The sequence below is a fragment of the Papio anubis genome, chromosome 3 (assembly GCF_008728515.1).
Source record: "Papio anubis isolate 15944 chromosome 3, Panubis1.0, whole genome shotgun sequence".
In the NCBI taxonomy this organism is placed as follows: Eukaryota; Metazoa; Chordata; class Mammalia; order Primates; family Cercopithecidae; genus Papio; species Papio anubis.
The window spans coordinates 158,258,649-158,278,685 of NC_044978.1; the positions used below are offsets into that span (position 1 = coordinate 158,258,649).

Consider the following 20,037-nt stretch of genomic DNA (forward strand, 5'->3'; position numbering starts at 1 on the left):
CTGTCTTTGCCAAATATTAGTAATATACAGTGGCTCGTACAAGCTGATTGTTAGTTTCTGTTTCTATTTCTGTGTTCAGTGATCACATTTGTAGCTTGAAATCAGCCATGATGTGGATATTTACACTGTGGAACCAGGAATATGTTACAAGTCAAGCCTCTTTCTGTCCCAATTTTTGTTATTAAGCAAGGCAAATCAGGCTCCATATCCTGAAGCAAACTGATTCAACTCTTTAGCTCTCAGATTATTTCATCTGTAAAATTGATCTAATAAAACTATGTATTTTTATAAGAATTATCTTTCATAATGTTTTAAAGTACCTAGTATAGTGACTGCTTCATAGTAAGTACCCCCAAATGGTAGTGTGTCTTTATTATTATGTGTTCACTAGAAATAAATCTGCCAAAACTGTCTACCTGTAATAGATATTAACATGATGAAAAATCATTATCTAGACAACTGCAAAAATGTATAGACATAGATGCTGGAATTCCTTATTGAATGATTGTTAAATGAATTAAAACACCAGTGATACGGTTTGGTTGTGTCCCCACTCAAATCTCATCTTGAATTCCCATGTGTTGTGAGAGGGACCCAATGGGAGGTAATTGAATCAAGGAGGTGGGTCTTTCCCCTGCTGTTCTCATGAGAGTGAATACGTCTCACTAGATCTGACAGTTTTAAAAATGGGAGTTTCCCTGCACAAACTCTCTTGCTGCTATCCATGTAAGATGTGACTTGCTCCACCTTGTCTTCCACCATGATTATGAGGCCTCCCCAGCCATGTGGAACTGTAAGTCCATTAAGCCTCTTTTTTACCAGTCTCAGGTTTGTCTTTATTAGCAGTGTGAAAATGGACTAATATAATAAGTTACGAAAATATCTCAATGAACTATCAATTAAATAATAAATAAGTACTTTTGTGGGGGAAGGAAAGAATGCAATGCATTCACATTTCCTTCCATAAATATTTAATGACCAGCTACTATTTGCAAAACATTGCTGTAACTTTATAGGGGAAAATCTTACTCTCATGGAAGGCACTTTCTGTTCAGTGAGTATGGTCAATGAGCAAGTTAATGAATACAGACACATACAATGTCAGATGGGTAAGATAAGGGAATAAAAAGTGACAGGGCAGAAGGGAGGGACTACTATATTTAATAGAGTAGAACCAAATCTTCTTTACTAAGGTAACGTTTGAGGGGTTATGTGAATACAGTGAGAAAGAGTTGAGCCACGCAGGTATTTGGCAGTAGGGCATTCACCACAGCGGGAGAAATGAAGAACACAGCATGATACAGGAATACGATGTGCTTCACATATCCCCAAAACAGCAAGGAGGCCAGTGTGACTAGCAAATCTTCAGAACAGGCTTTTATAAACTGATGTATGCATTATAAAATTAGTTTATAAATGAATTCAGTTCTTTGTTTCTCAATCATTATCATAAAATATCTCCTCCAAGCTCACCTGAAATCCTAGATGTTCTCTAGTATTTAAGTGTGTATGCTTTGTACAAAATAAACTGGGGATTCAATGCTCAATCTTGTCAATTGCTTTGTGACCAGAGGACAATTACTCATCTGTTCTCCTGTTATGTCAGTCAGATATTAATTTGCTTACATTCATATAGTTACTCAATACTTGGTCTTTTGGTCTGTCAATTTATCGTGTGTTTGTGTGGGTTTGTGTGTATGTGGGGGTGGGGGTGTGTGTGTGTGTGTGTAGTTTTTGTTTTGTTTGGCTTTGGTTGTACTTTTTCTTTTTCTTATTCCCTCAAATTTCCTGCCTCCCATTGGTTGAAAGTTTTTATTTTCTCTTTTGTACTGCCATTATTTTATTGCTATGATCTGACATGACTTGTGAAATAATAAATCCCACAGTACTATTAATAATTACACATATATGTTTCACAAAACTACTTAAAATTATCTTTTTCTGATAAATTAATTGGAATGTTTATCTTCCTTCCAAAGAAGGAAGAACATTCCCTTTCTTTTTCTCTATTACTGTTTATATAGAATTTATTTACATATTTTGAAATGTAGAAAGCTACTATTATCTGTTTCTGGGATATTATTTATATACTTGAAATGTGGAAGTATTAAGAGTATAGTTCCTTCAGTTTTTAAAAAATGTATTTATTCGTGTAAACCCCATCCTTTTATTCAGGCACAGAGCATTAACATCAAGCTGCAATTTCCTAAAACTCCTTCCTAATCAATTCCTTGAAGAAACCAGCGATCTGATTTTTATCCACATAGCTAGCTTAATTTTACCTATTCTTGAACTTTATAAAAATTGAATTACACAGTATTTACTTTTCTGAGAATTACTTCTTTTACTAGTCATAAGGTTTTTAAGATACATTAACATTCTTGTGTATTCTTTTTTCAAGAATTAATTTCTTATTCATATCCACCATAGTACATCTATTTCCTTGTTGATGAACAGGTGGGCAATTTCCAGTCTGAGGGTATTATAAAAAAGTCACCATTATATTATTTATATAATAGAGTACAGAGATTTTTGCAGACATGTTTTCTTTTATTTTAGATAAATATCTAAAAGTATGATTACTGGATTGTAGGATAGTGTATGTCATGGCTCAGAACACAATAACACAAAATATGGCATCGTGGCAATTGGAACTCTTCAGAAGCAAGAAAGTCACTCTGACCCTCCTTTGCCATTCTGTGTAATGCAGGATCTTTACAAATTTCTCTCCACTACCACAATTAAAAATAGGTTATAAGATCCTCATTCCAGAGCAGTCGTGCCCCATACATAGAGGAAAGCGATGTCACAGACACAGAGATGCAGAAAAGCTCTAAACAGGCTTTTCTGTATTCCCCCCAGTTTGTTACCATTAATAGTATTTACCAGGTCGGACACGGTGGTTCACGCCTGTAATCCCAGCACTTTGGGAGGCTGAGGTGGGTAGATTGCCTGAGGTCAAGAGTTCGAGACCAGCCTGGCCAACATAGTGAAACCCCATCTCTACTAAAAAACAAAAATTAGCTGGGCCTGGTGGCGGGCGCCTGTAATCTCAGCTACTTGAGAGGCTGAGGCAGGATAATCACTTGAACCCAGGAGGAAGAGGTTGCAGTGAGCCGAGACCACACCATAGAACTCCAGCCTGGGCAAGAAGAGTAAAACTCTATCTCAAAATAATAATAATAATAATAATAATAATAATAAACATTTACCATACCATTTTTGTCCATCCACTTTTCTACATAACTATCTACTTCTTTCATCAGACTTAGCATAAAAGTACATAGTTTTCGCTGGGTCATTGGGTCTTTTTTTCTGAAGGTTTTCATGTGTAATGTAAAAGTTTGTTACATTAATTTGTCATTCTCTTCTCTTGTTAATCTGCATTTTGTTAATCTGTCTTTTGTTATAGAGATGCCAGCCAAGACTCTTGGAATGGTTGAGGAAAATATACTACATTTTCTTCTCTACATGTATATTTTACATTTAAAAAAATCAGACATTCAAATGGTTGTGTCAATGTATTTTCTTACTACAAATCTGTAGAAGTTTTAATTTTTCCATATCCATGCCAATATTTGTACTGTTGATTTTCTTTTGCTTTTTTTTTTTTCATTTCAGTAGGTGTAGATTGGTATTCCATCCTGACTTTAATTTGAATTTCCTGAAGGCAAATGATGTTGAACACTATTATGTACTTATTGGCCATATGTTTTCTTATATACTCATTTGTAAAAACTTCTATTCAAGCCTTTTATTTATGTTTGAAACTGATAAAATATTATTATTCTTTATGTATTACAGATGCAAACACTTTGTTGTTGTTTTTTAACTTTTATTATAGGTCAAGGGTAGATGCACAGATTTATTATATAGGCAATGTCATGTCACAGGGTGATATGATTTGTCTCTGTGTCCCCATCAAAATTTCATTTTGAATTGCAATCTCCATGTGTCAGGGGAGGGACCTGGTGGGAGGTGATTGGATAATCGGGGTGAATTTTCCCCTAGCTCATCTCATGATAGTGAGTGAGTTCTCCCAAGATGATGGTTTAAAAGTGTGTGGCAGTTTCCTGTTCACTTTCACTCTCTCCCTTGCTCCGCCATGGTAAGACATGCTTGCTTTCCTTTTCCTGCTTGCTATAACTGTAAGTGTCCTGAGCCCTCCCAGTCATAATTCCTGTTAAACCTATGGAACTGTGAGCCAACTAAACCTCTTGTCTTCATAAACTACCCAGTCTCAGGTAGTTGTGTATAGCAGTGTGAGAATAAACTAATACAGAAAATTAATACTAGGAAAGTGGGATACTGGTATAAAGATACCAGAAAATGTGGAACTGACTTTGGAACTGAATAGTAGGCAGAAGTTGAGATACTTTGGAAGGCTCATAAGAAGAAAGGAAGATGTGGGAAAGTTTGGAACTTTCGAGGACTTTTTCAATGGTTTTGACCAAAATGCTGATAGTGATATGGACAATAAGAAGCTGAGGTGGTCTCAGACCGAGATGAGGAACTTGTTGGGAACTGGAATAAAGGTCACTCTTTCTGTGACATTGTGTCCCTGCTCTAGGGATCTATGGAACTTTGAACTTTAGAGAGATGATTTAGGGCATCTGGTAGAAGAAATTTCTAAACAGCAAAGTATTCAAGATTTGGTCTGGTTTCTTCTAACAGTGTACAGTCATTGGCATTCAGAAAGAGATGATCTGAAATTGGGACTTATGTTTTTAAAAAGGAAAACAGAGCATAAAAGTTTGGAAAATTTGCAGCCTGATCATGTGTTAGAAAACAAAACCTCATTTTCTGCGAAAAAATTCAGGCTGGTTGCAGAAATTTGCATAAGTAAAAATGAACCAAATATTAATTGCCAAGACAATGAGGAAAATGTCTACAGGGCATGTCAGAGACATTTGGGGAAGCCCCTCCCATCACAGGTCCAGGGGTCTATCATATTAAAATGGTTTGGTGGGTCAAGCCCAGGGCCCAGCTGCCCTGTGAAGCCTGGAGACATAGTGCCCTGCATCCCAGCCATTCGAGCTCCAGCCATAGATAAAACAAGCAAAGGTACAGCTCAGGCCATTGTCTCAGAGGGTGCAAGCCCCAAGTCTTGGTGGCTACCACATGGTGTCAGTCCTGTGAGGATGCAGAAGGCAAGAGTTGAGGTTTGGGAACCCGTGCCTAGATTTCAGATGATGTATGGAAATGCAGGGATGTCCAGGTAGAAGTCTGCTGTAGGGGTAGAATCCTCATGGAGAGCCTCTGCTAGGGCAGTGCAGAGAGGGAATATGGTGTTGAAACCCCCACATGAAGTGCCCAATGGGGTACTTCCTAGTGAAGCTGTGAGAATAGGGCAACTGTTCTTTAGACCACATAATGGTAGATCAACTAATAGTTTGCACTGTGCATCCAGAAAAGCCACACACTCTCAATGCTATGAATGCCGCCATGGGGTTGCACCCTACAGAGCCACAGAGGCAGAGCTTCCCAAGACCTTGAGAGTCCACCCCTTCCGTTAGTATGCCCTGGATATGAGACATGGAGTAAAAGGACATCATTTTGGAGCTCTAATATTTAATGACTGCCCTTCTGGGTTTTGAATTTTCATGGGGCCTGTAGCCACACTTTCAGCCAATTTATCCCATTTGGAATGGGAGCACTTCCATGAAGTTCTCCATAAGGACTCCACCTCTGCAGCAAACTTCTGCCTGGGCACCCAAGCATTTCCATACATCCTCTGAAATCTAGACAAAGGTCCCCAAAACTCAATTCTTGACTTCTGTGTACCCACAGGCTGAACACCATATGAAAGCCACCAAAAATTGGGGCTTGTACTCTCTGAATTAATGGCCCAAAGTGTACCTGGACCCTTCTAGCCATGGCCGGAGCTGAAGCAGCTGACACACGGGGTACCACATCCTGAGGCTGCTCAGAGAAAGGTGACCCTGAGCCTGGCCCAAAAAAGCATTTTTCCCTCCTGGGCCTCTGGGCCTACTAGGGGAAAGGCTGCTGGGGAGTTCTCTGTCATGCCCTGGAGACATTTTCCCATTATCTTAGTGATTAATATTTGGCTTCTCATTATTTATGCCAATATCTGTAGCCAGCTTAAAATTTTCCCCAGAAAATGTGTTTTTGTTTTCTATCGAAGGCAGGCTGAAAAATTTCCAAGCTTTTATGTGCTGCTTTCTTTGAATGTTTTGCTGCTTAGAAATTTTTTTCCACCAGATACCCTAAATTATCTCTTCCAGCTTCAAAGTTCCATAGATCTCTAGGGTAGGGGCAAAATGCTGCCAGTCTCTTTGCTAAAGCATAGCAAGGGTGACCTTTACTCACGTTTCCAGGAAGTTGCTCATCTCCATCTGAGACCACCTCAGCCTGGACTTCATAGTCCATATCACTATCAGCATTTTGGTCAAAACCAATCAACATGTCTCTAGGAAGTTCCAAACTTTCTCAGATTTTTCCTGGCTTCTTTTAAGTCCTCCAGTTGTACCAATCTCTGCCTGTTACCTGGTTCTAAAGGCATTTCCACATTCTTGAGTATTCTAACAGCAGCGCCTCACTCTCTGTGATACCTTTTTACTGTATTAGTTTGTTTTCATGCTACCGATAAAGAAATACTCAAGGCTGGGAAATTTATAAAGAAAAGAGGGTTAATTGACTCACAGTTCTGCATTGCTGGGGAAGTCTCAGGAAACTTATAATCATGGTGGAAGGTAAAGGAGAAGCAGGCATCTTCTTCACAGAGTGACAGGACAGAACAAGAATGAGTGCCAGCAGGTGAAATGCCAGATGCTTATAAAACCATCAGATCTCATGAGAAATCACTACTAGGAAAACAGCATGGGAGAATCTGCCCCATCAATTACCATCCATCTAGTCCCTCCCAAAACATGTGGGGACTATGGGAATTACAATTTAAAATGAGATTTGGGTGGGGACACAGCTAAACTATATCAGACTATTATAATTTGATAGTGTATAATTTGTTGAATTGGTCTTTTTTATTTCTGTTTTTTTACAACCCAAGATTGATGAGGTGTTCATATTTTGTTATTTTTGTTGGGTTTTCTGATTTGAAATACATTATTGGGTAATTTGTAAGAATCTATTGGTAGTATATATTCTTTGTATATCTGAAAATTTCATGTAATAGTCTTGTCTGAATCATATGTTCAATGGCTAGGAAATTTTATGTCAAAAGTTACTTGTTTTATAGTAATTTTACTGTAATAATTTTATTTTCAATAATATTTTTATTCCTTTTTATGTATATTTTCTCTTTAGTTGGGTTTTAGAGATTTTTCTTTATCCTTAACATGTTTCTGTCCCATTATATACTCAGTATAAAGTCAGTGCACTAAGATAATTCATGTACTTCTTTAATTCAACAATAGTTTCAGTTATATTTCCCTGAATGTTATCCCTGTCATTCTATTAGGAAACTATTAAAAATTTCTTCAGTGTTATCTATGCTTGTAAATTTATTCTTCATATTTTTAATTTTTAAATTTCCCTGTATTTTTTATTCTTCCCCTAAAGATATTTCTCTTGAGTTACAATCTAATTACATTTTTTAGGTTATTTTACATTCTTTAAGTTATTTTAAAATATACAATTAAGTTATTATTGAATGTCATCACCCTATTGTGTTATCAAATAAGTGGTCTTCCCTACACATTTTATTGATAAATTCTTCAGTGCTGTTTTCCAATTTAGAAATCCAATCTAACCATACATACGTTTACTATTATTCCACCTGTTGTGTATACTTTATATTTCAATGCATGTATATATTTTCTTTTTAAAAATTTTTAAATTTTACTTTAAGTTCTGGGATAATGTATAGAACATGTGGGTTTGTTAGATAGGCATACATTTGCTATGGTGGTTTCTTGCATCTATCAACCCGTCATCTAGGTTTTAAGCTGCACATGCATTTGGTATTTGTCTTAATGCTCTCCCTTCCCTTGCCCCCACTTCTGGATAGGCCCCACTGTGTGATACTCCCCTCTCTATATCCATGTGTTCTAACTGTTCAGCTCCCACTTATGAGTGAGAACATGCGGTGTTTGGTTTTCCGTTCTGTGTTAACTTGCTGAGAATGATGGCTTACAGCTTAATCCATGTCCCTGCAAAGGATATGAACTCATTCTTTTTTATGGTTGACACATTTTCTTTATTCAGTCTATCATTGATGGGCATTTGGCTTGGTTCCAGGTCTTTGCTGTTGTAAATAGTGCTGCAATAAACATACGTGTGCATGTATATTTATAGTAGAATGATTTCTAATCCTTTGGGTATATACTCAGTAATAAGATTACTAAGTCAAATGGTGTTTCTGATTCTAGATCCTTGAGGAATCACCACACTGTTTTCCACAATGGTTGAACTAATTTATACTCCTATAGTGTAAAAGCATTCCTATTTCTCCACAGCCTTGCTAGCATCTATTGTCTCCTGACTTTTTAATGACTGCCATTCTAACTGGCATGAGATGGTATCTCAGTGCGGTTTTGATTTGCATTTCTCTAATGACCAGTGATGATGAGCTTTTTTTTTTTTTCATCTGTTTGTTGGCCACACAAATGTCTTCTTTTGAGAAGTGTCTGTTCATATCCTCCACTCACTTTTGATGGGATTGTTTTTTCTTGCAATTTTTTTTAAGTTCCTTATAGATTCTGGATATTAGACCTTTGTCAGATTGGCAGATTTCAAAAATTTTCTCCATTGCCTGTTCACTCAGATGCTAGTTTCTTTTGCTGTGCAGAACCTCTTTAGTTTAATTAGATCCCATTTGTCAATTTTCGCTTTTGTTGCCATTGCTTTTGGTGTTTTAGTCATGAAGTCTTTGCCCATGCCTATGTCCTAAATGGTATTGCCTAGGTTTTCTTCTAGAGTTTTTATGGTTTTGGGTTTATGTTTAAGTCTTTAATCCATCTTGAGTTAATTTTTGTATAAGGTGTAAAAAAGGAGTCCAGTTTCTGTTTTATGCATATGGCTAGTCAGTTTTGTTTCTGTGAGGTTTGTCGAGGATCAGATGGTTGTAAATGTGTGGTGTTATTTCTGAGGTCTTTATTCTGTTTCATTGGTCTATATATCTGTTTTGGTACCAGTACTATGCTGTTTTGGTTACTGTAGCCTTGTAGAATAGTTTGAAGTCAGGTAGACTGATGCCTCCAGCTTTGCTCTGTTTGCTTAGGATTGTCTTAGCTATATGGGATCTTTTTTGGTTCCATATAAAAGTGTTTTTCCTAATTCTTCAAAGAAAGTCAATGGTAGCTTGGTGGGAATAGCATTGAATCTGTAAATTACTTTGGGCAGTATGGCCATTTTCACAATACTGATTCTTCCTATCCATAAGCATGGGATTTTTTCCCATTTGTTTGTATCCTCTCTTATTCCCTTGAGCACTAGTTTGCAGTTCTCCTTGAAGAGGTCCTTCAGGTCCCTAAGTATTTCTAGGTATTTTATTCTCTTTTGTAGCAATTTAAATGGGAGTTTACTCATGATTTGGCCCTCTGCTTGTCTACTGTCGGTGTATAAGAATGCTTGTGATTTTTGTACATTTATTTTTTTTATCCAGAGACATTGTTAAAGTTGCTCATCAGCTTGAGAAGTTTTGGGGCTGAGATGATGGGGTTTTCTAAATATATAATCATGTCATCTGCAAAGAGAGACAATTTGACTTCCTCTCTTCCTATTTGAATAACCTTTATTTCACTCTCTTGCCTGATTTTCCTGGCCAGAACTTCCAATGCTATGTTGAATAGCAGTGGTAAGTGAAGGCATCCTTGTCTTGTGTCAGTTTTCAAAGGGAATTCTTCCAGTTTTTGCCCATTCAGTACGATATTAGCTATGGGTTTGTCATAAACAGCTCTTATTATTTTGAGATATGTTCCATCAATACCTAGTTTATTGAGTGTTTTTAGAATGATGGAATGTTGAATTTTCTCAAAGGCCTTTTCTGCATCTATTGAGATAATCATGTGGTTTTTGTCATTGGTTCTGTTTATGTGATGGATTACATTTATTTATTTGTGTATGTTGAATCAGTCTTGTATCCCAGGGATGAAGCTGACTTGATTGTCGTGGATAAGATTTTTGATGTGCTGTTGGATTCGGTTTGATAGTATTTTATTGAGGGTTTTTATATAGATGTTCGGAACTTGTTATTGGTCTATTCAGGGATTCGACTTATTCCTGGTTTAGTCTTGGGAGGATGTATGTGTCCAGGAATTTGTCAATTTCTTCTAGATTTTCCAGTTTATTTGAATAGAGGTGTTTACAGTATTCTCTGATGGTAATTTGTATTTCTGTGGGATCAGTGGTGATATACCCTTTATCATTTTTTATTGTGTCTATTTGATTCTTCTCTCTTTTCTTTATTAGTCTAACTAGCAGTCTACCTATTTTGCTAATCTTTTCGAAAAACTAGCTCCTAGATTCATTTGATTTTTTGATATACTTTTCTTTCCAAAATATTCTACTGGTTATTTAATATACATCATTTCTTGATGCACATTTATTTATTATTTTATTACTTTTTTAATGTACAATATTATTCAATTTTTTTAGGACCTTAAACCTAATGAATGTTTGTTAACTTTTAAGCCATGTTGGCAGTTTCCTACATAGTAATTTGCTTATTATGTAGGGAAATTGGTCAAAGATAAAATAAAAATGTCCAGAAAAAATATTTGTCTAGTTAATAGCTAGCAGAGGAGACAGGATGGCACAGGTTTCTCAGCATTCAAAGGTTATGATGGCACATTAATTCTGGTGTGAAGAAGTAAGAAGAACAATTTGCAAAGAAAGCAATATTTCCTAGATCCTGTAAGTGTAGAAATCAAGAGAAATAAATTCTAATAAGATGGAGACTTCATAGAAAAGTATCTTAGCTTTTAATACTCACTGCACATACACACGTTCAAATACCCTTGCATGAAAACGTGGAGAGTCAGAATCCATTCATGAGCACACTGATTACCTAAAATTAAATTTAGAAAGAGAAAAGAGAAAACAATAAAAGCACTGAAGTATAGATGAGAGGAAAGAGGATAGACTTGGGAAATACAAGTCTTTTATTTAAGTTCTTCATTTATGAGTTTTACAGTTTGGGGTAAGTAAATTTCCAAATTTTCACATCTGTAAAACGGGTATTATAATATTACTCCCTAAATTCTAATAATGTAATAGAGATTGTGTTACTCTCTGTAAATTTGAATTATTTAGAAACTGTAGCACTATTTAAATATCTCTTATTATTAGGCTGTAACAAATACTGTAGTTATTAATAATGTATATTTCAAAATTGCTGAAAGAGTAGATTTTAGATGTTGTCACCAAAAACAAATGATAAGTATGATGATGGATATGTTAGTTAGATAAAATTAATCATTCCCCAATGCATACAGGTATCTAAAATGTCATTGTATACCATAAATATATACAATTATTATTTTTCAATTAAAAATATAATAAAAAATTAAAAATTCAGAAAATATGTTATTACACTTTGCCTGAAAACAACTTTGTATCAGTAGTGGCTTAAATAACAGAGCCCCACTAGAAATAGAAGAATATATGCCTTAATATACTTTAAAAAATATGTACTTATTAAATATGAAAACAACGTAAGTTACTTTTCTAGATGTGCCAGTTAATACCCTATAGGTACTGGAGTTATAACACAGAAGATTTCTGAGTCCATTAAATTTAGAATATATTGCAGGTTTGACACTTGTTAAACTTGTGACTTCTAAAGCTATGATAGCACCATAAATTTGTATAGAGCTGTTTTTATTAAATGTGAGCAATTACTCATAATTCCTAATACACGACTAGCACATAGTAGGCACTTCAAAAGGAAAACAGCTTTGAAGCAAATTTGCTAGTTCACGTCACTCACCTTCAGTTGAAATTTCACTTTACAGTCAGTGGGGGAAGTGAGTCATTCAACTCCCTAGACTCAAGGATCACATTCAGACAGCCATTCCCATAATGAGAGCACCAGCATGGAAACCTATTGCCCTGCTATCAAGGCACTGGACCAGCACAGGAGAAAGTTTCAATTATGTGCAGGACAGATGTCTTGCCAGTGGTCATAGATATGTGTTCGCCTTTAGTGTCACCCTATAAAACCTATGATGGCTCAAGTTTGCAAACTTCTCATCACAATTTCAGACTAAGGAAAGTCAGTCATAATGGAATTCCTTTCCTGATGAAAATGGCAATAATTTGTGAGACTGAGCCTCCCGTCGTTCAGGTTGTTGCTTCTGCTTTCAATGCCTGATGAATCACTATGCAACATCTCATTGCATCTGAATTTATGCAAATTGACAATTAAACAAGGGGGTAATTTTAGTCAAATCAGTCATATATTGTATCTATTTCAAATAATAATATAAGCATAATTGACAGTGCATAATTAATGATTAGCTAAGACTGTTAATAATTAAATGATAAGAAGGTATGAGAGGAGGGAGGCTCCAGTATCTTGGGCTGTAAGCCAGAAACAGAAAAATGCATTCGCCTAATTTCTTCACATCACTGGAACCCAGCAATGTCCACATCTCGGAAGGCTGGCCATCTGCTTATTGTTTTCTAGAAACTTTCCTGAGGAAGTTAAGTCAATACTTTGGTTTCATAGAGTCCTTACTGGGTTTAATCCTGGAGCTTTCTGTGTTTGAATCCTGGCTCTAACACTAACCAACTATATGACCTTGGGAATGCTATGTAACCTCACTAACTGAGCTTCCAACTTCCTAATTTACAAAACAATTTCTGTGTTTTAATACCACTTATATTGGTTGTAGTGAGGATAAAATAAAATATTAAATGTAAGTGTCTTAATTAGTTCCAGAAACTTAATAAATAAGAAATATTATTTATTGCAATTGTGATGATCATTTCTTTTGCATGCTCCTTATTTCTCTTTTTGCCTTAGAAAAGATGACATTATGCCAACATTTGAAACATATTGTTTCAGCTTCCCACATTAATAAATGAGAAATTCCAGTTAAAATATATGTAGTCACAACACCAAAGACAATGAATGAAAGAAATTATTAATAAATGGAACCTCAATACAATTAAAAATTCCTGTTGTGGTGAAACACACTGTTTGCTGAATGAATGTAAAAGATGCAGACTGGAAGAGAATATTTGCCAAAGATATATCTGATCAATGACTGCGATTCAAATATATCAAGAACTCTAAAAGTTCAATAATAGGAAAAATAACCCCCCAAAATGGGCAAAAGGCTTGAATAGACACCTGACTAAAGAAGATATATTGATGAAAAATAAGCATATAAAAAGATGTACCACCAGAGAAATGTAAATTGGAACAATAATGAGATACTGAGACACATCTATTAGAATGGTTAAAATTTAAAACACTAAGAATGGCAAATGCTAGGGATGATACGGAGTAACACAAACACTCATTTGTTGATGGGAATGCAAAATGGTACAGTTACTTTAGAAGACTGGCAGTTTCTTACAATACAAAACATAATCCTACCATAGCAACCAGCAATCACATTCATTGGTATTTAACCAAATGAGCTAAAAACTTACGTCTACATAAAAATCTGCACACAGATGTTTATAACAACTTTACTCATAATTTTCAAAACTTGGAAGCAACTGAGACGTTTTTTCAGCAAGTGAATAATAAATTAACCGTGATGCATCCAGACAATAGAACATTATTCAACTCTAAACGGAAATAAGCCATGAAAATACAAAGAGGAAACATAAATGGACATTAGTAAGTAAAATAAGTCAATCTGAACATACTACACACTGTATGGTTTCAGCTACATGATATCTTGAAAAAAGGCCAAACTATGGACACAGTAAAAAGATCAGTGGTTGTCAAGGGTTAAAGTGGAAGGAAGAATGAATAGCAGAGTATGGAGGATTTTTAGAGCAATGACACTCTGTATGCTACTACAATGGTAGATACAAGTCATTATATATTCGCCAAACCCGGGGAATATACAACACCAAGTGTGACCCCTAATGTAAACTATGCACTTTGAGTGATAATGATGTGTCAATGTAGATTCACTGATAGTAACAAACATACCTCTTGGTGTATGATGTTGATGGAGGAAGGTTGTTTATGTATGGAACAATGTGGTATGTGAGAACTCTGTGCCTTGTACCCAATTTTTCTATGAATGTGAAACTGCTCTAAAGTCTATTTAAAAACATGAAGTCTACATCTTATCAACTTTCATGCTTATGGCAAATCTCAAATCTCATTAGATGTCATTCCTCTTACTTCTAGAATGATCCAAATCCCACCTGTTACTTCATATCTTGTTTTGTTTTGTTTTGTTTCCTTATTCTGGAACATTCTGCACCCTGTATTTCTGAGTGTGCTCTCCATTCTCTGACACTATTTTATTTTTTATTACACTACAGAGTATTTCATGGTATCTTAAATACTGATACAAATGCCAAAAAGACATTGCTGAATTATTACTCAAGTCAAAATTCCATTTTTCTTCCAGCAAGACTTTCTTCCCCAATGTAATGTTAAAACAGTTTATTACATTCATATTATGAGTGTTCCTGATAACCATGCCAAAACTCAACAGCTTTAAACAATAAACCCTTAATCACCTCATGAGTCTGGGAGTAAGAGATTCAGATTGCTCTTGGTTGGCAATTCCTGCCATGCTCAGTCCCATATGTGGGGCTGACTGACTGTCAACTTATTTAGGTTGCTCTTGCTTGGGGTGACTGGGCCATTAATGCTCTCAGCTTTTCTCTGCATATAGCTCTAAACCTCCAACGTGTCATCACTAGCATGTTTTCAGGGAGATGACAGAGGTACAAGATAACAAGAAAAATATACAAAGATATCTTCAAGATTTTATGACTTCACTTCTGCTAACACGTAATGATTGTGAATCCCAAGGCTAAGTTCTGATTTAGAAGGCAAGGATAGGTCTTCCTGCCCACAATGAGTTGGCACTGGACAGTTATATGACAAAGAGTGAGAGTGAAGGAGGTGAATAATTAGAACCAAGGATTTAATTTGCCATATCCACCACCCTCTTTATTATTATTCAGATTATAATCTGCCAATCATAAATGACCCTTTACATGATAGAAATGAAAAATGAAAAATTTTAAAATACCAGTCAGCATACAAATAGGCACATCAATCAGTGGAACAAAATAGAGAGTCCTAAAATTAACCCACACATTTACAGTCAGTTGGTTTTCAACAAAGTGGCCAAGAATATACAATGGGTAAAAAAAAAAGCAGTCCCTTCAATAGAAGTTATTGACAAAACTGGGTATCCCCCTGCAGAAGAATAAAACCAGCCCTTTTTCTCACACCACATGCAAAAATCAATTGAAAAAATCAATTAAACACCTAAATGTAATACTTGAAACTGTAAGACTACTAGAAGAAAACATGGATGAATAACTGGATGGCAATAGCCTGAGCAATGATTTTTTTGGATTTGACTCCAAAAACTCAGGCAACAAAAATAAAACTAGAAAAATGGGATTATATCAAATGAAAAAACTTCTGCACAACAAAGTAAAAAGTTAACGAGTGAAAAGACAAAACCTGGCAACCTTTAGCTTGGGAGAAAATATTTGCAATCCATGTATCTAACAAGGGGTTAAAATCAAATGTATATATATATTTATATATATATATTTATATATACATATATAAAACAACTCAATAACAAGAATTGTTAAATAAATTGACAAAGAACCTGAGTAGATATTTCTCAAAGAAGACATGCAAATGGCAACAGATATATGAAAAGATGTTCAACATCACTAATGTTTAGGAAAATGCCAATAAAAGACACAATGAAATATCATCTCACAACTGTCAGGATGGTAATTATCAAAAAGATGAAAGATCAAAGATGAAATATGAAAATGGTGAGGATGTAGAGAAAAAGGAACTCTTGTACACTATTGGTGGAAATGTAAATTAGTATAACCACTATGAAAAGCAGTATGGAGGTTCCTCAAAAACCTAAAAGTAGAATTACCATATGATCCAGCAATCCCACTTCTGAGTATTTATGGAAACGATTTAAACTCAGTGTGTTAAAGAAATATCTGCACTCTCATGTACATTGTAGCATTACTTATAATTGCCAAGTTATGGAAGCAATGTCGAGGTCCATCAATGAATAAATGGATTAAAAATGTGGTTTATATACCTAATGGAATATTATTCATTCAGCTTTTAAAAGCAGGGAAATTCTGTCATTTGTGACAACAAGGATGAATCTGGAGGACATAATGCTGAGTGAAATAAGCCAGGCACAGAAAGACATATACTGCATGTTCTCATTTATATGTAGAATTGAAAACAATTATATTCACGGAAGCAGAGAGTAGAGTGGCAATTACCAGTGGTTGGGGGTGGGAGAAATGGGAAGATGTTCGTCAAAGGGTACAATATTTTAGTTAGAAAAGAGGAATAAATGATAAGTATTTGAGGTGATGGGCATGCTAATTAGCTTGATTCAATTATTCCACATTTCATACATATGTCATGTATCACTTTGTACTCCAAGAATATTAAAATTATTATTTGTTAATATTCAATGAAATGAAAGTAATAAATTTTAAAACATTAGCCTTAGTGAAATTTTTCTAAAAAAAAAAAAGAGAAATACCAATGGGTAGACAGGTTGAATTTTTCCCAACAAAATGACATAAGGGCGATGGATTGAAGGCAAAAATTGATTTACTATTTCTAAATTTTTTACTGTTACATAAGAAAACTACTCAGAAGAACACTAGAAGTATTCTAGAAATCTGTTGCTGGTGTGTGTGTGTGTGTGTGTGTGTGTGTGTGTGTGTTTGTGTCTAGGAAATCAGCACATTCATTAGTCAATAGGCAATTTTCTAGTGGTCCCATTCAATTATGTGGGATATACTGAGATTACACAACATGCCTCATAGTGCAATTTCTTGACTTATATTTTACATAAGTGTTTCAGTTCACATGACTGCATAACAAACTACTACAAATCTTAGTAGCTTGAAACAGCTCTTTATTTTGGTCACTAATCTGCAGTTTGGCAGGACTCTGGCATCTCATCTGTGTTCCACTCAGCATCAGCTGGGGCATTGTGGAGGCTTGAGGATGGTTTGCTCACTTATATTTTTAGTTGTAAGAAGATTCAAACTGGTGGCTGAAATAGTTGGGGCTATTCAAGCATCTGTTTCTATCTTCATTTGACTACTTCAGCATGAATGCTTCAGGATAAATAAAACACAAGGATTTCATAGTTATGTCCCAAGAGAGAAGAGAGCCAGGTGGAAGCTGTATCACCTTTTGTCACCCATTGAATCTACGTAGTGTCACTTCCATCAAATTATGATCCCTATTTGAGGGAACAGCATTCAGATTTGATCTTTTGATGAGAAGAATATCAAAATTCTGGGGAAGTATGTGACCATACTTACATTTCTATGGTCAATTTTGGAAAGTGCAATTAGCCACAGATGCCATAAGACTATAGCCCCGTGGTAGGGCCCACCAAGATGGCCAAAGGAAGTTTCTTCATTTCAGTACTAATCCATGGAGGAGTGCAGCACTTAAGCTGATACTCTGTAGCCCTTATACCCTTTAAAACAATCATCATGTGCCCCATTTCCTGAGAACTCTTCTCTTCTAAGAAGAAAGCTCTAGTAAGAGCTAATCAAATAAAATGTCTTTGAGCATGTACAATATTTTCAAAATTGTTGATATTTACAATTTACTCATTTATTTTTAGAGTTGAGGTCTCAGTATGTCCCCCATGCCCCATGCAGTGATGCGGCCATAGCTCACTGCAGTCTCCAACCCCTAGACTCAGGCCATTCTCCCACCTCTATCTTCCCAAGCCCTGGGATTACAGATGTGAGCCACCAAGCCTGGCAACCATGGTACCCAGAGTTATTTAGACAAGAAAACATGTTCCCTTTTCAGATTCTGCGATACTGGATTCTAATTATTCCACTTAATTAGATGCTAAATTAATCATTATTTGACTTATATTTTTGAAATTAACTTATGCATTTATTTCTTTTCATTTCTCCCCAAAACTTTCCCATTAACATCACCATCAGAATGTATGACCTATGAGAAAAGAAACACATGTTGTTTTACATATTACCACTATATTCTCAACACAAAAAATAGTTAAATGAATGAATATATTAAAATCAAAAGAAGTTGTTGCTATAAGTAAATAAGGGAGATATTAGGGAAATAGAGCCAGACTTTTACAAACAACGTATACGAAGCAGATAGGTTTTGCCAATAAGTTTGACAGAACTTAGACTTGGAGCCCCCCATGTCTCAGTCTGTTCTGCTACTATAATGAAATACCATAGACTGGTGGTTTGCAAACAACAGAAATTTACTTCTCACGGTTCTGGAGGCTGGAAAGTGCAAGACTATGGTGCCAACAGATCGGGTGTCAGTGAGGGCTGGCTTTCTGGTCCACAGATGATTGTCCTTTCACTGTGTCCTCACATGTTGGAAGAGGCAAGGAAGCTCACTGTGGCCTGTATTATGAGAGGTCTGCCCTCATGACCTAATCTCCCAAGAGCTTCACCTCCCTATACCATGAACTTGGGAGCTAAGATTTCAAAGTATGAGTTTTGAGGGACACAAATATTCATTCCATAGCACTCCACATAGAGTAGGTTCCTTTTGTGTTTGCATGCAAGAGAAGTGAGGTTATTTTATTCAGATTCTTCATAAGTTAAGAGTTATACTGTCCTAAACAACAAATTGATCCTTTTCAATATATCCTCTGCGACTGAAAAAAAGTACTATGGAAACTTCCAGGATGTTTATAAAAACAAACTAAACTAAATAAGATCTAAAAGCTCTTCAAGGTTTCTTAAAGCTCTTAAAAACTGAGATAAGCCATTTCTGTTTCTATAAGAAGTTTTAGCAGCTCTATTTATGAGTAGAGCGCAGGCCTGCATGGTGAGAGAGTCCATTGAAACAGAAGGCCCTAAACAGCTTTTTCCCAGAGATTGTTTTAAGTGGGACCAAGCGGATGAAATTTAAGAAACTGAAGTATTATAAGAACACCACTCCTCCTTCTCAAACTGTAGATGATGATTAAAATCTAACGCAGATCTTTGTTACTTTAGAGTAAGACTTTGATTTCTAAAAGAAAACATATTGACATTGAAGTGAATAAAACTTTTATTGCTGTCATATATCACTGACAAACCTAGGGGAAAGAGTATAAATGTCAGAGAAAGACACCCTTGGATTCATATTCTAACTCTAACCATCATTAGCTGAGTGTCACTGGGCAAAATACTTTAAATTCCTGAGGTTCAATATTTTCCTCTTCTTATAATTGAACATACAAAAACTGAGCCCACTGCTTGCTTTTCAAGATTTCATGCAATTGCCTATTTAGGTATGAAAATAGTGCCCAGTAAAGCAAAAGTAATTGGTCCCCATCTTTCTTCTAAAAATGTGCCCCTTTTTAGATGACTTACACCCTTTCCCAGTAAAGGAGTGAAAAGTGGCTGAGAGAGTGCAAAGGATAGACACACCATTTGCAGGTGAGCTAAGGAATTGTGTGCACAGTGAGACCAGCTTCCGCTTCATGATACCTCGGGGGACTACTGGAATTTCGACGTATTCAAGGGGGCACTTGGTTAAGAAATATTTAATAAGGTTGTACAATGTACCAGGAACTGTGGGAAGCTAGATAATGTGCCCCAGAGCAGAATTCCACAGAATCAAACATCACATTTTAATAACTATCTCAACAGTCTCTTCTGCTTCAGTGTGAGTTTTTGCAATGTGAATAAGCTCCCATGTGCTTGATAAATAGGGGGCTGATGTTAGCATAATGGACAAGTCGTATTAGCTCAAATGTGATTTTTCCCAGCCAGTTAATTTTTGTGTAATATCAGCTGAGCCCAGCAAGCCATTGAGGAAAACAGGCCTGTACCTCATGCCCATTCTTCTCCTATGGCTCCAATTGACCACCTGTTCTGTTTGGGGAG

At 35.9% G+C, this 20,037-nt stretch overlaps 1 long non-coding RNA gene across 1 annotated transcript in view; it reads right to left on the bottom strand.

Moving 5' to 3' along the window:
* LOC103884294 overlaps positions 1-20,037 on the bottom strand; it is a 38,396-nt gene that overhangs the window by 12,041 nt on the left and 6,318 nt on the right. Inside the window, exon 2 of the long non-coding RNA XR_002521988.1 lies at positions 10,913-10,987. This is a non-coding gene — a long non-coding RNA (uncharacterized LOC103884294). The remainder of the gene's footprint in view (positions 1-10,912; positions 10,988-20,037) is intronic.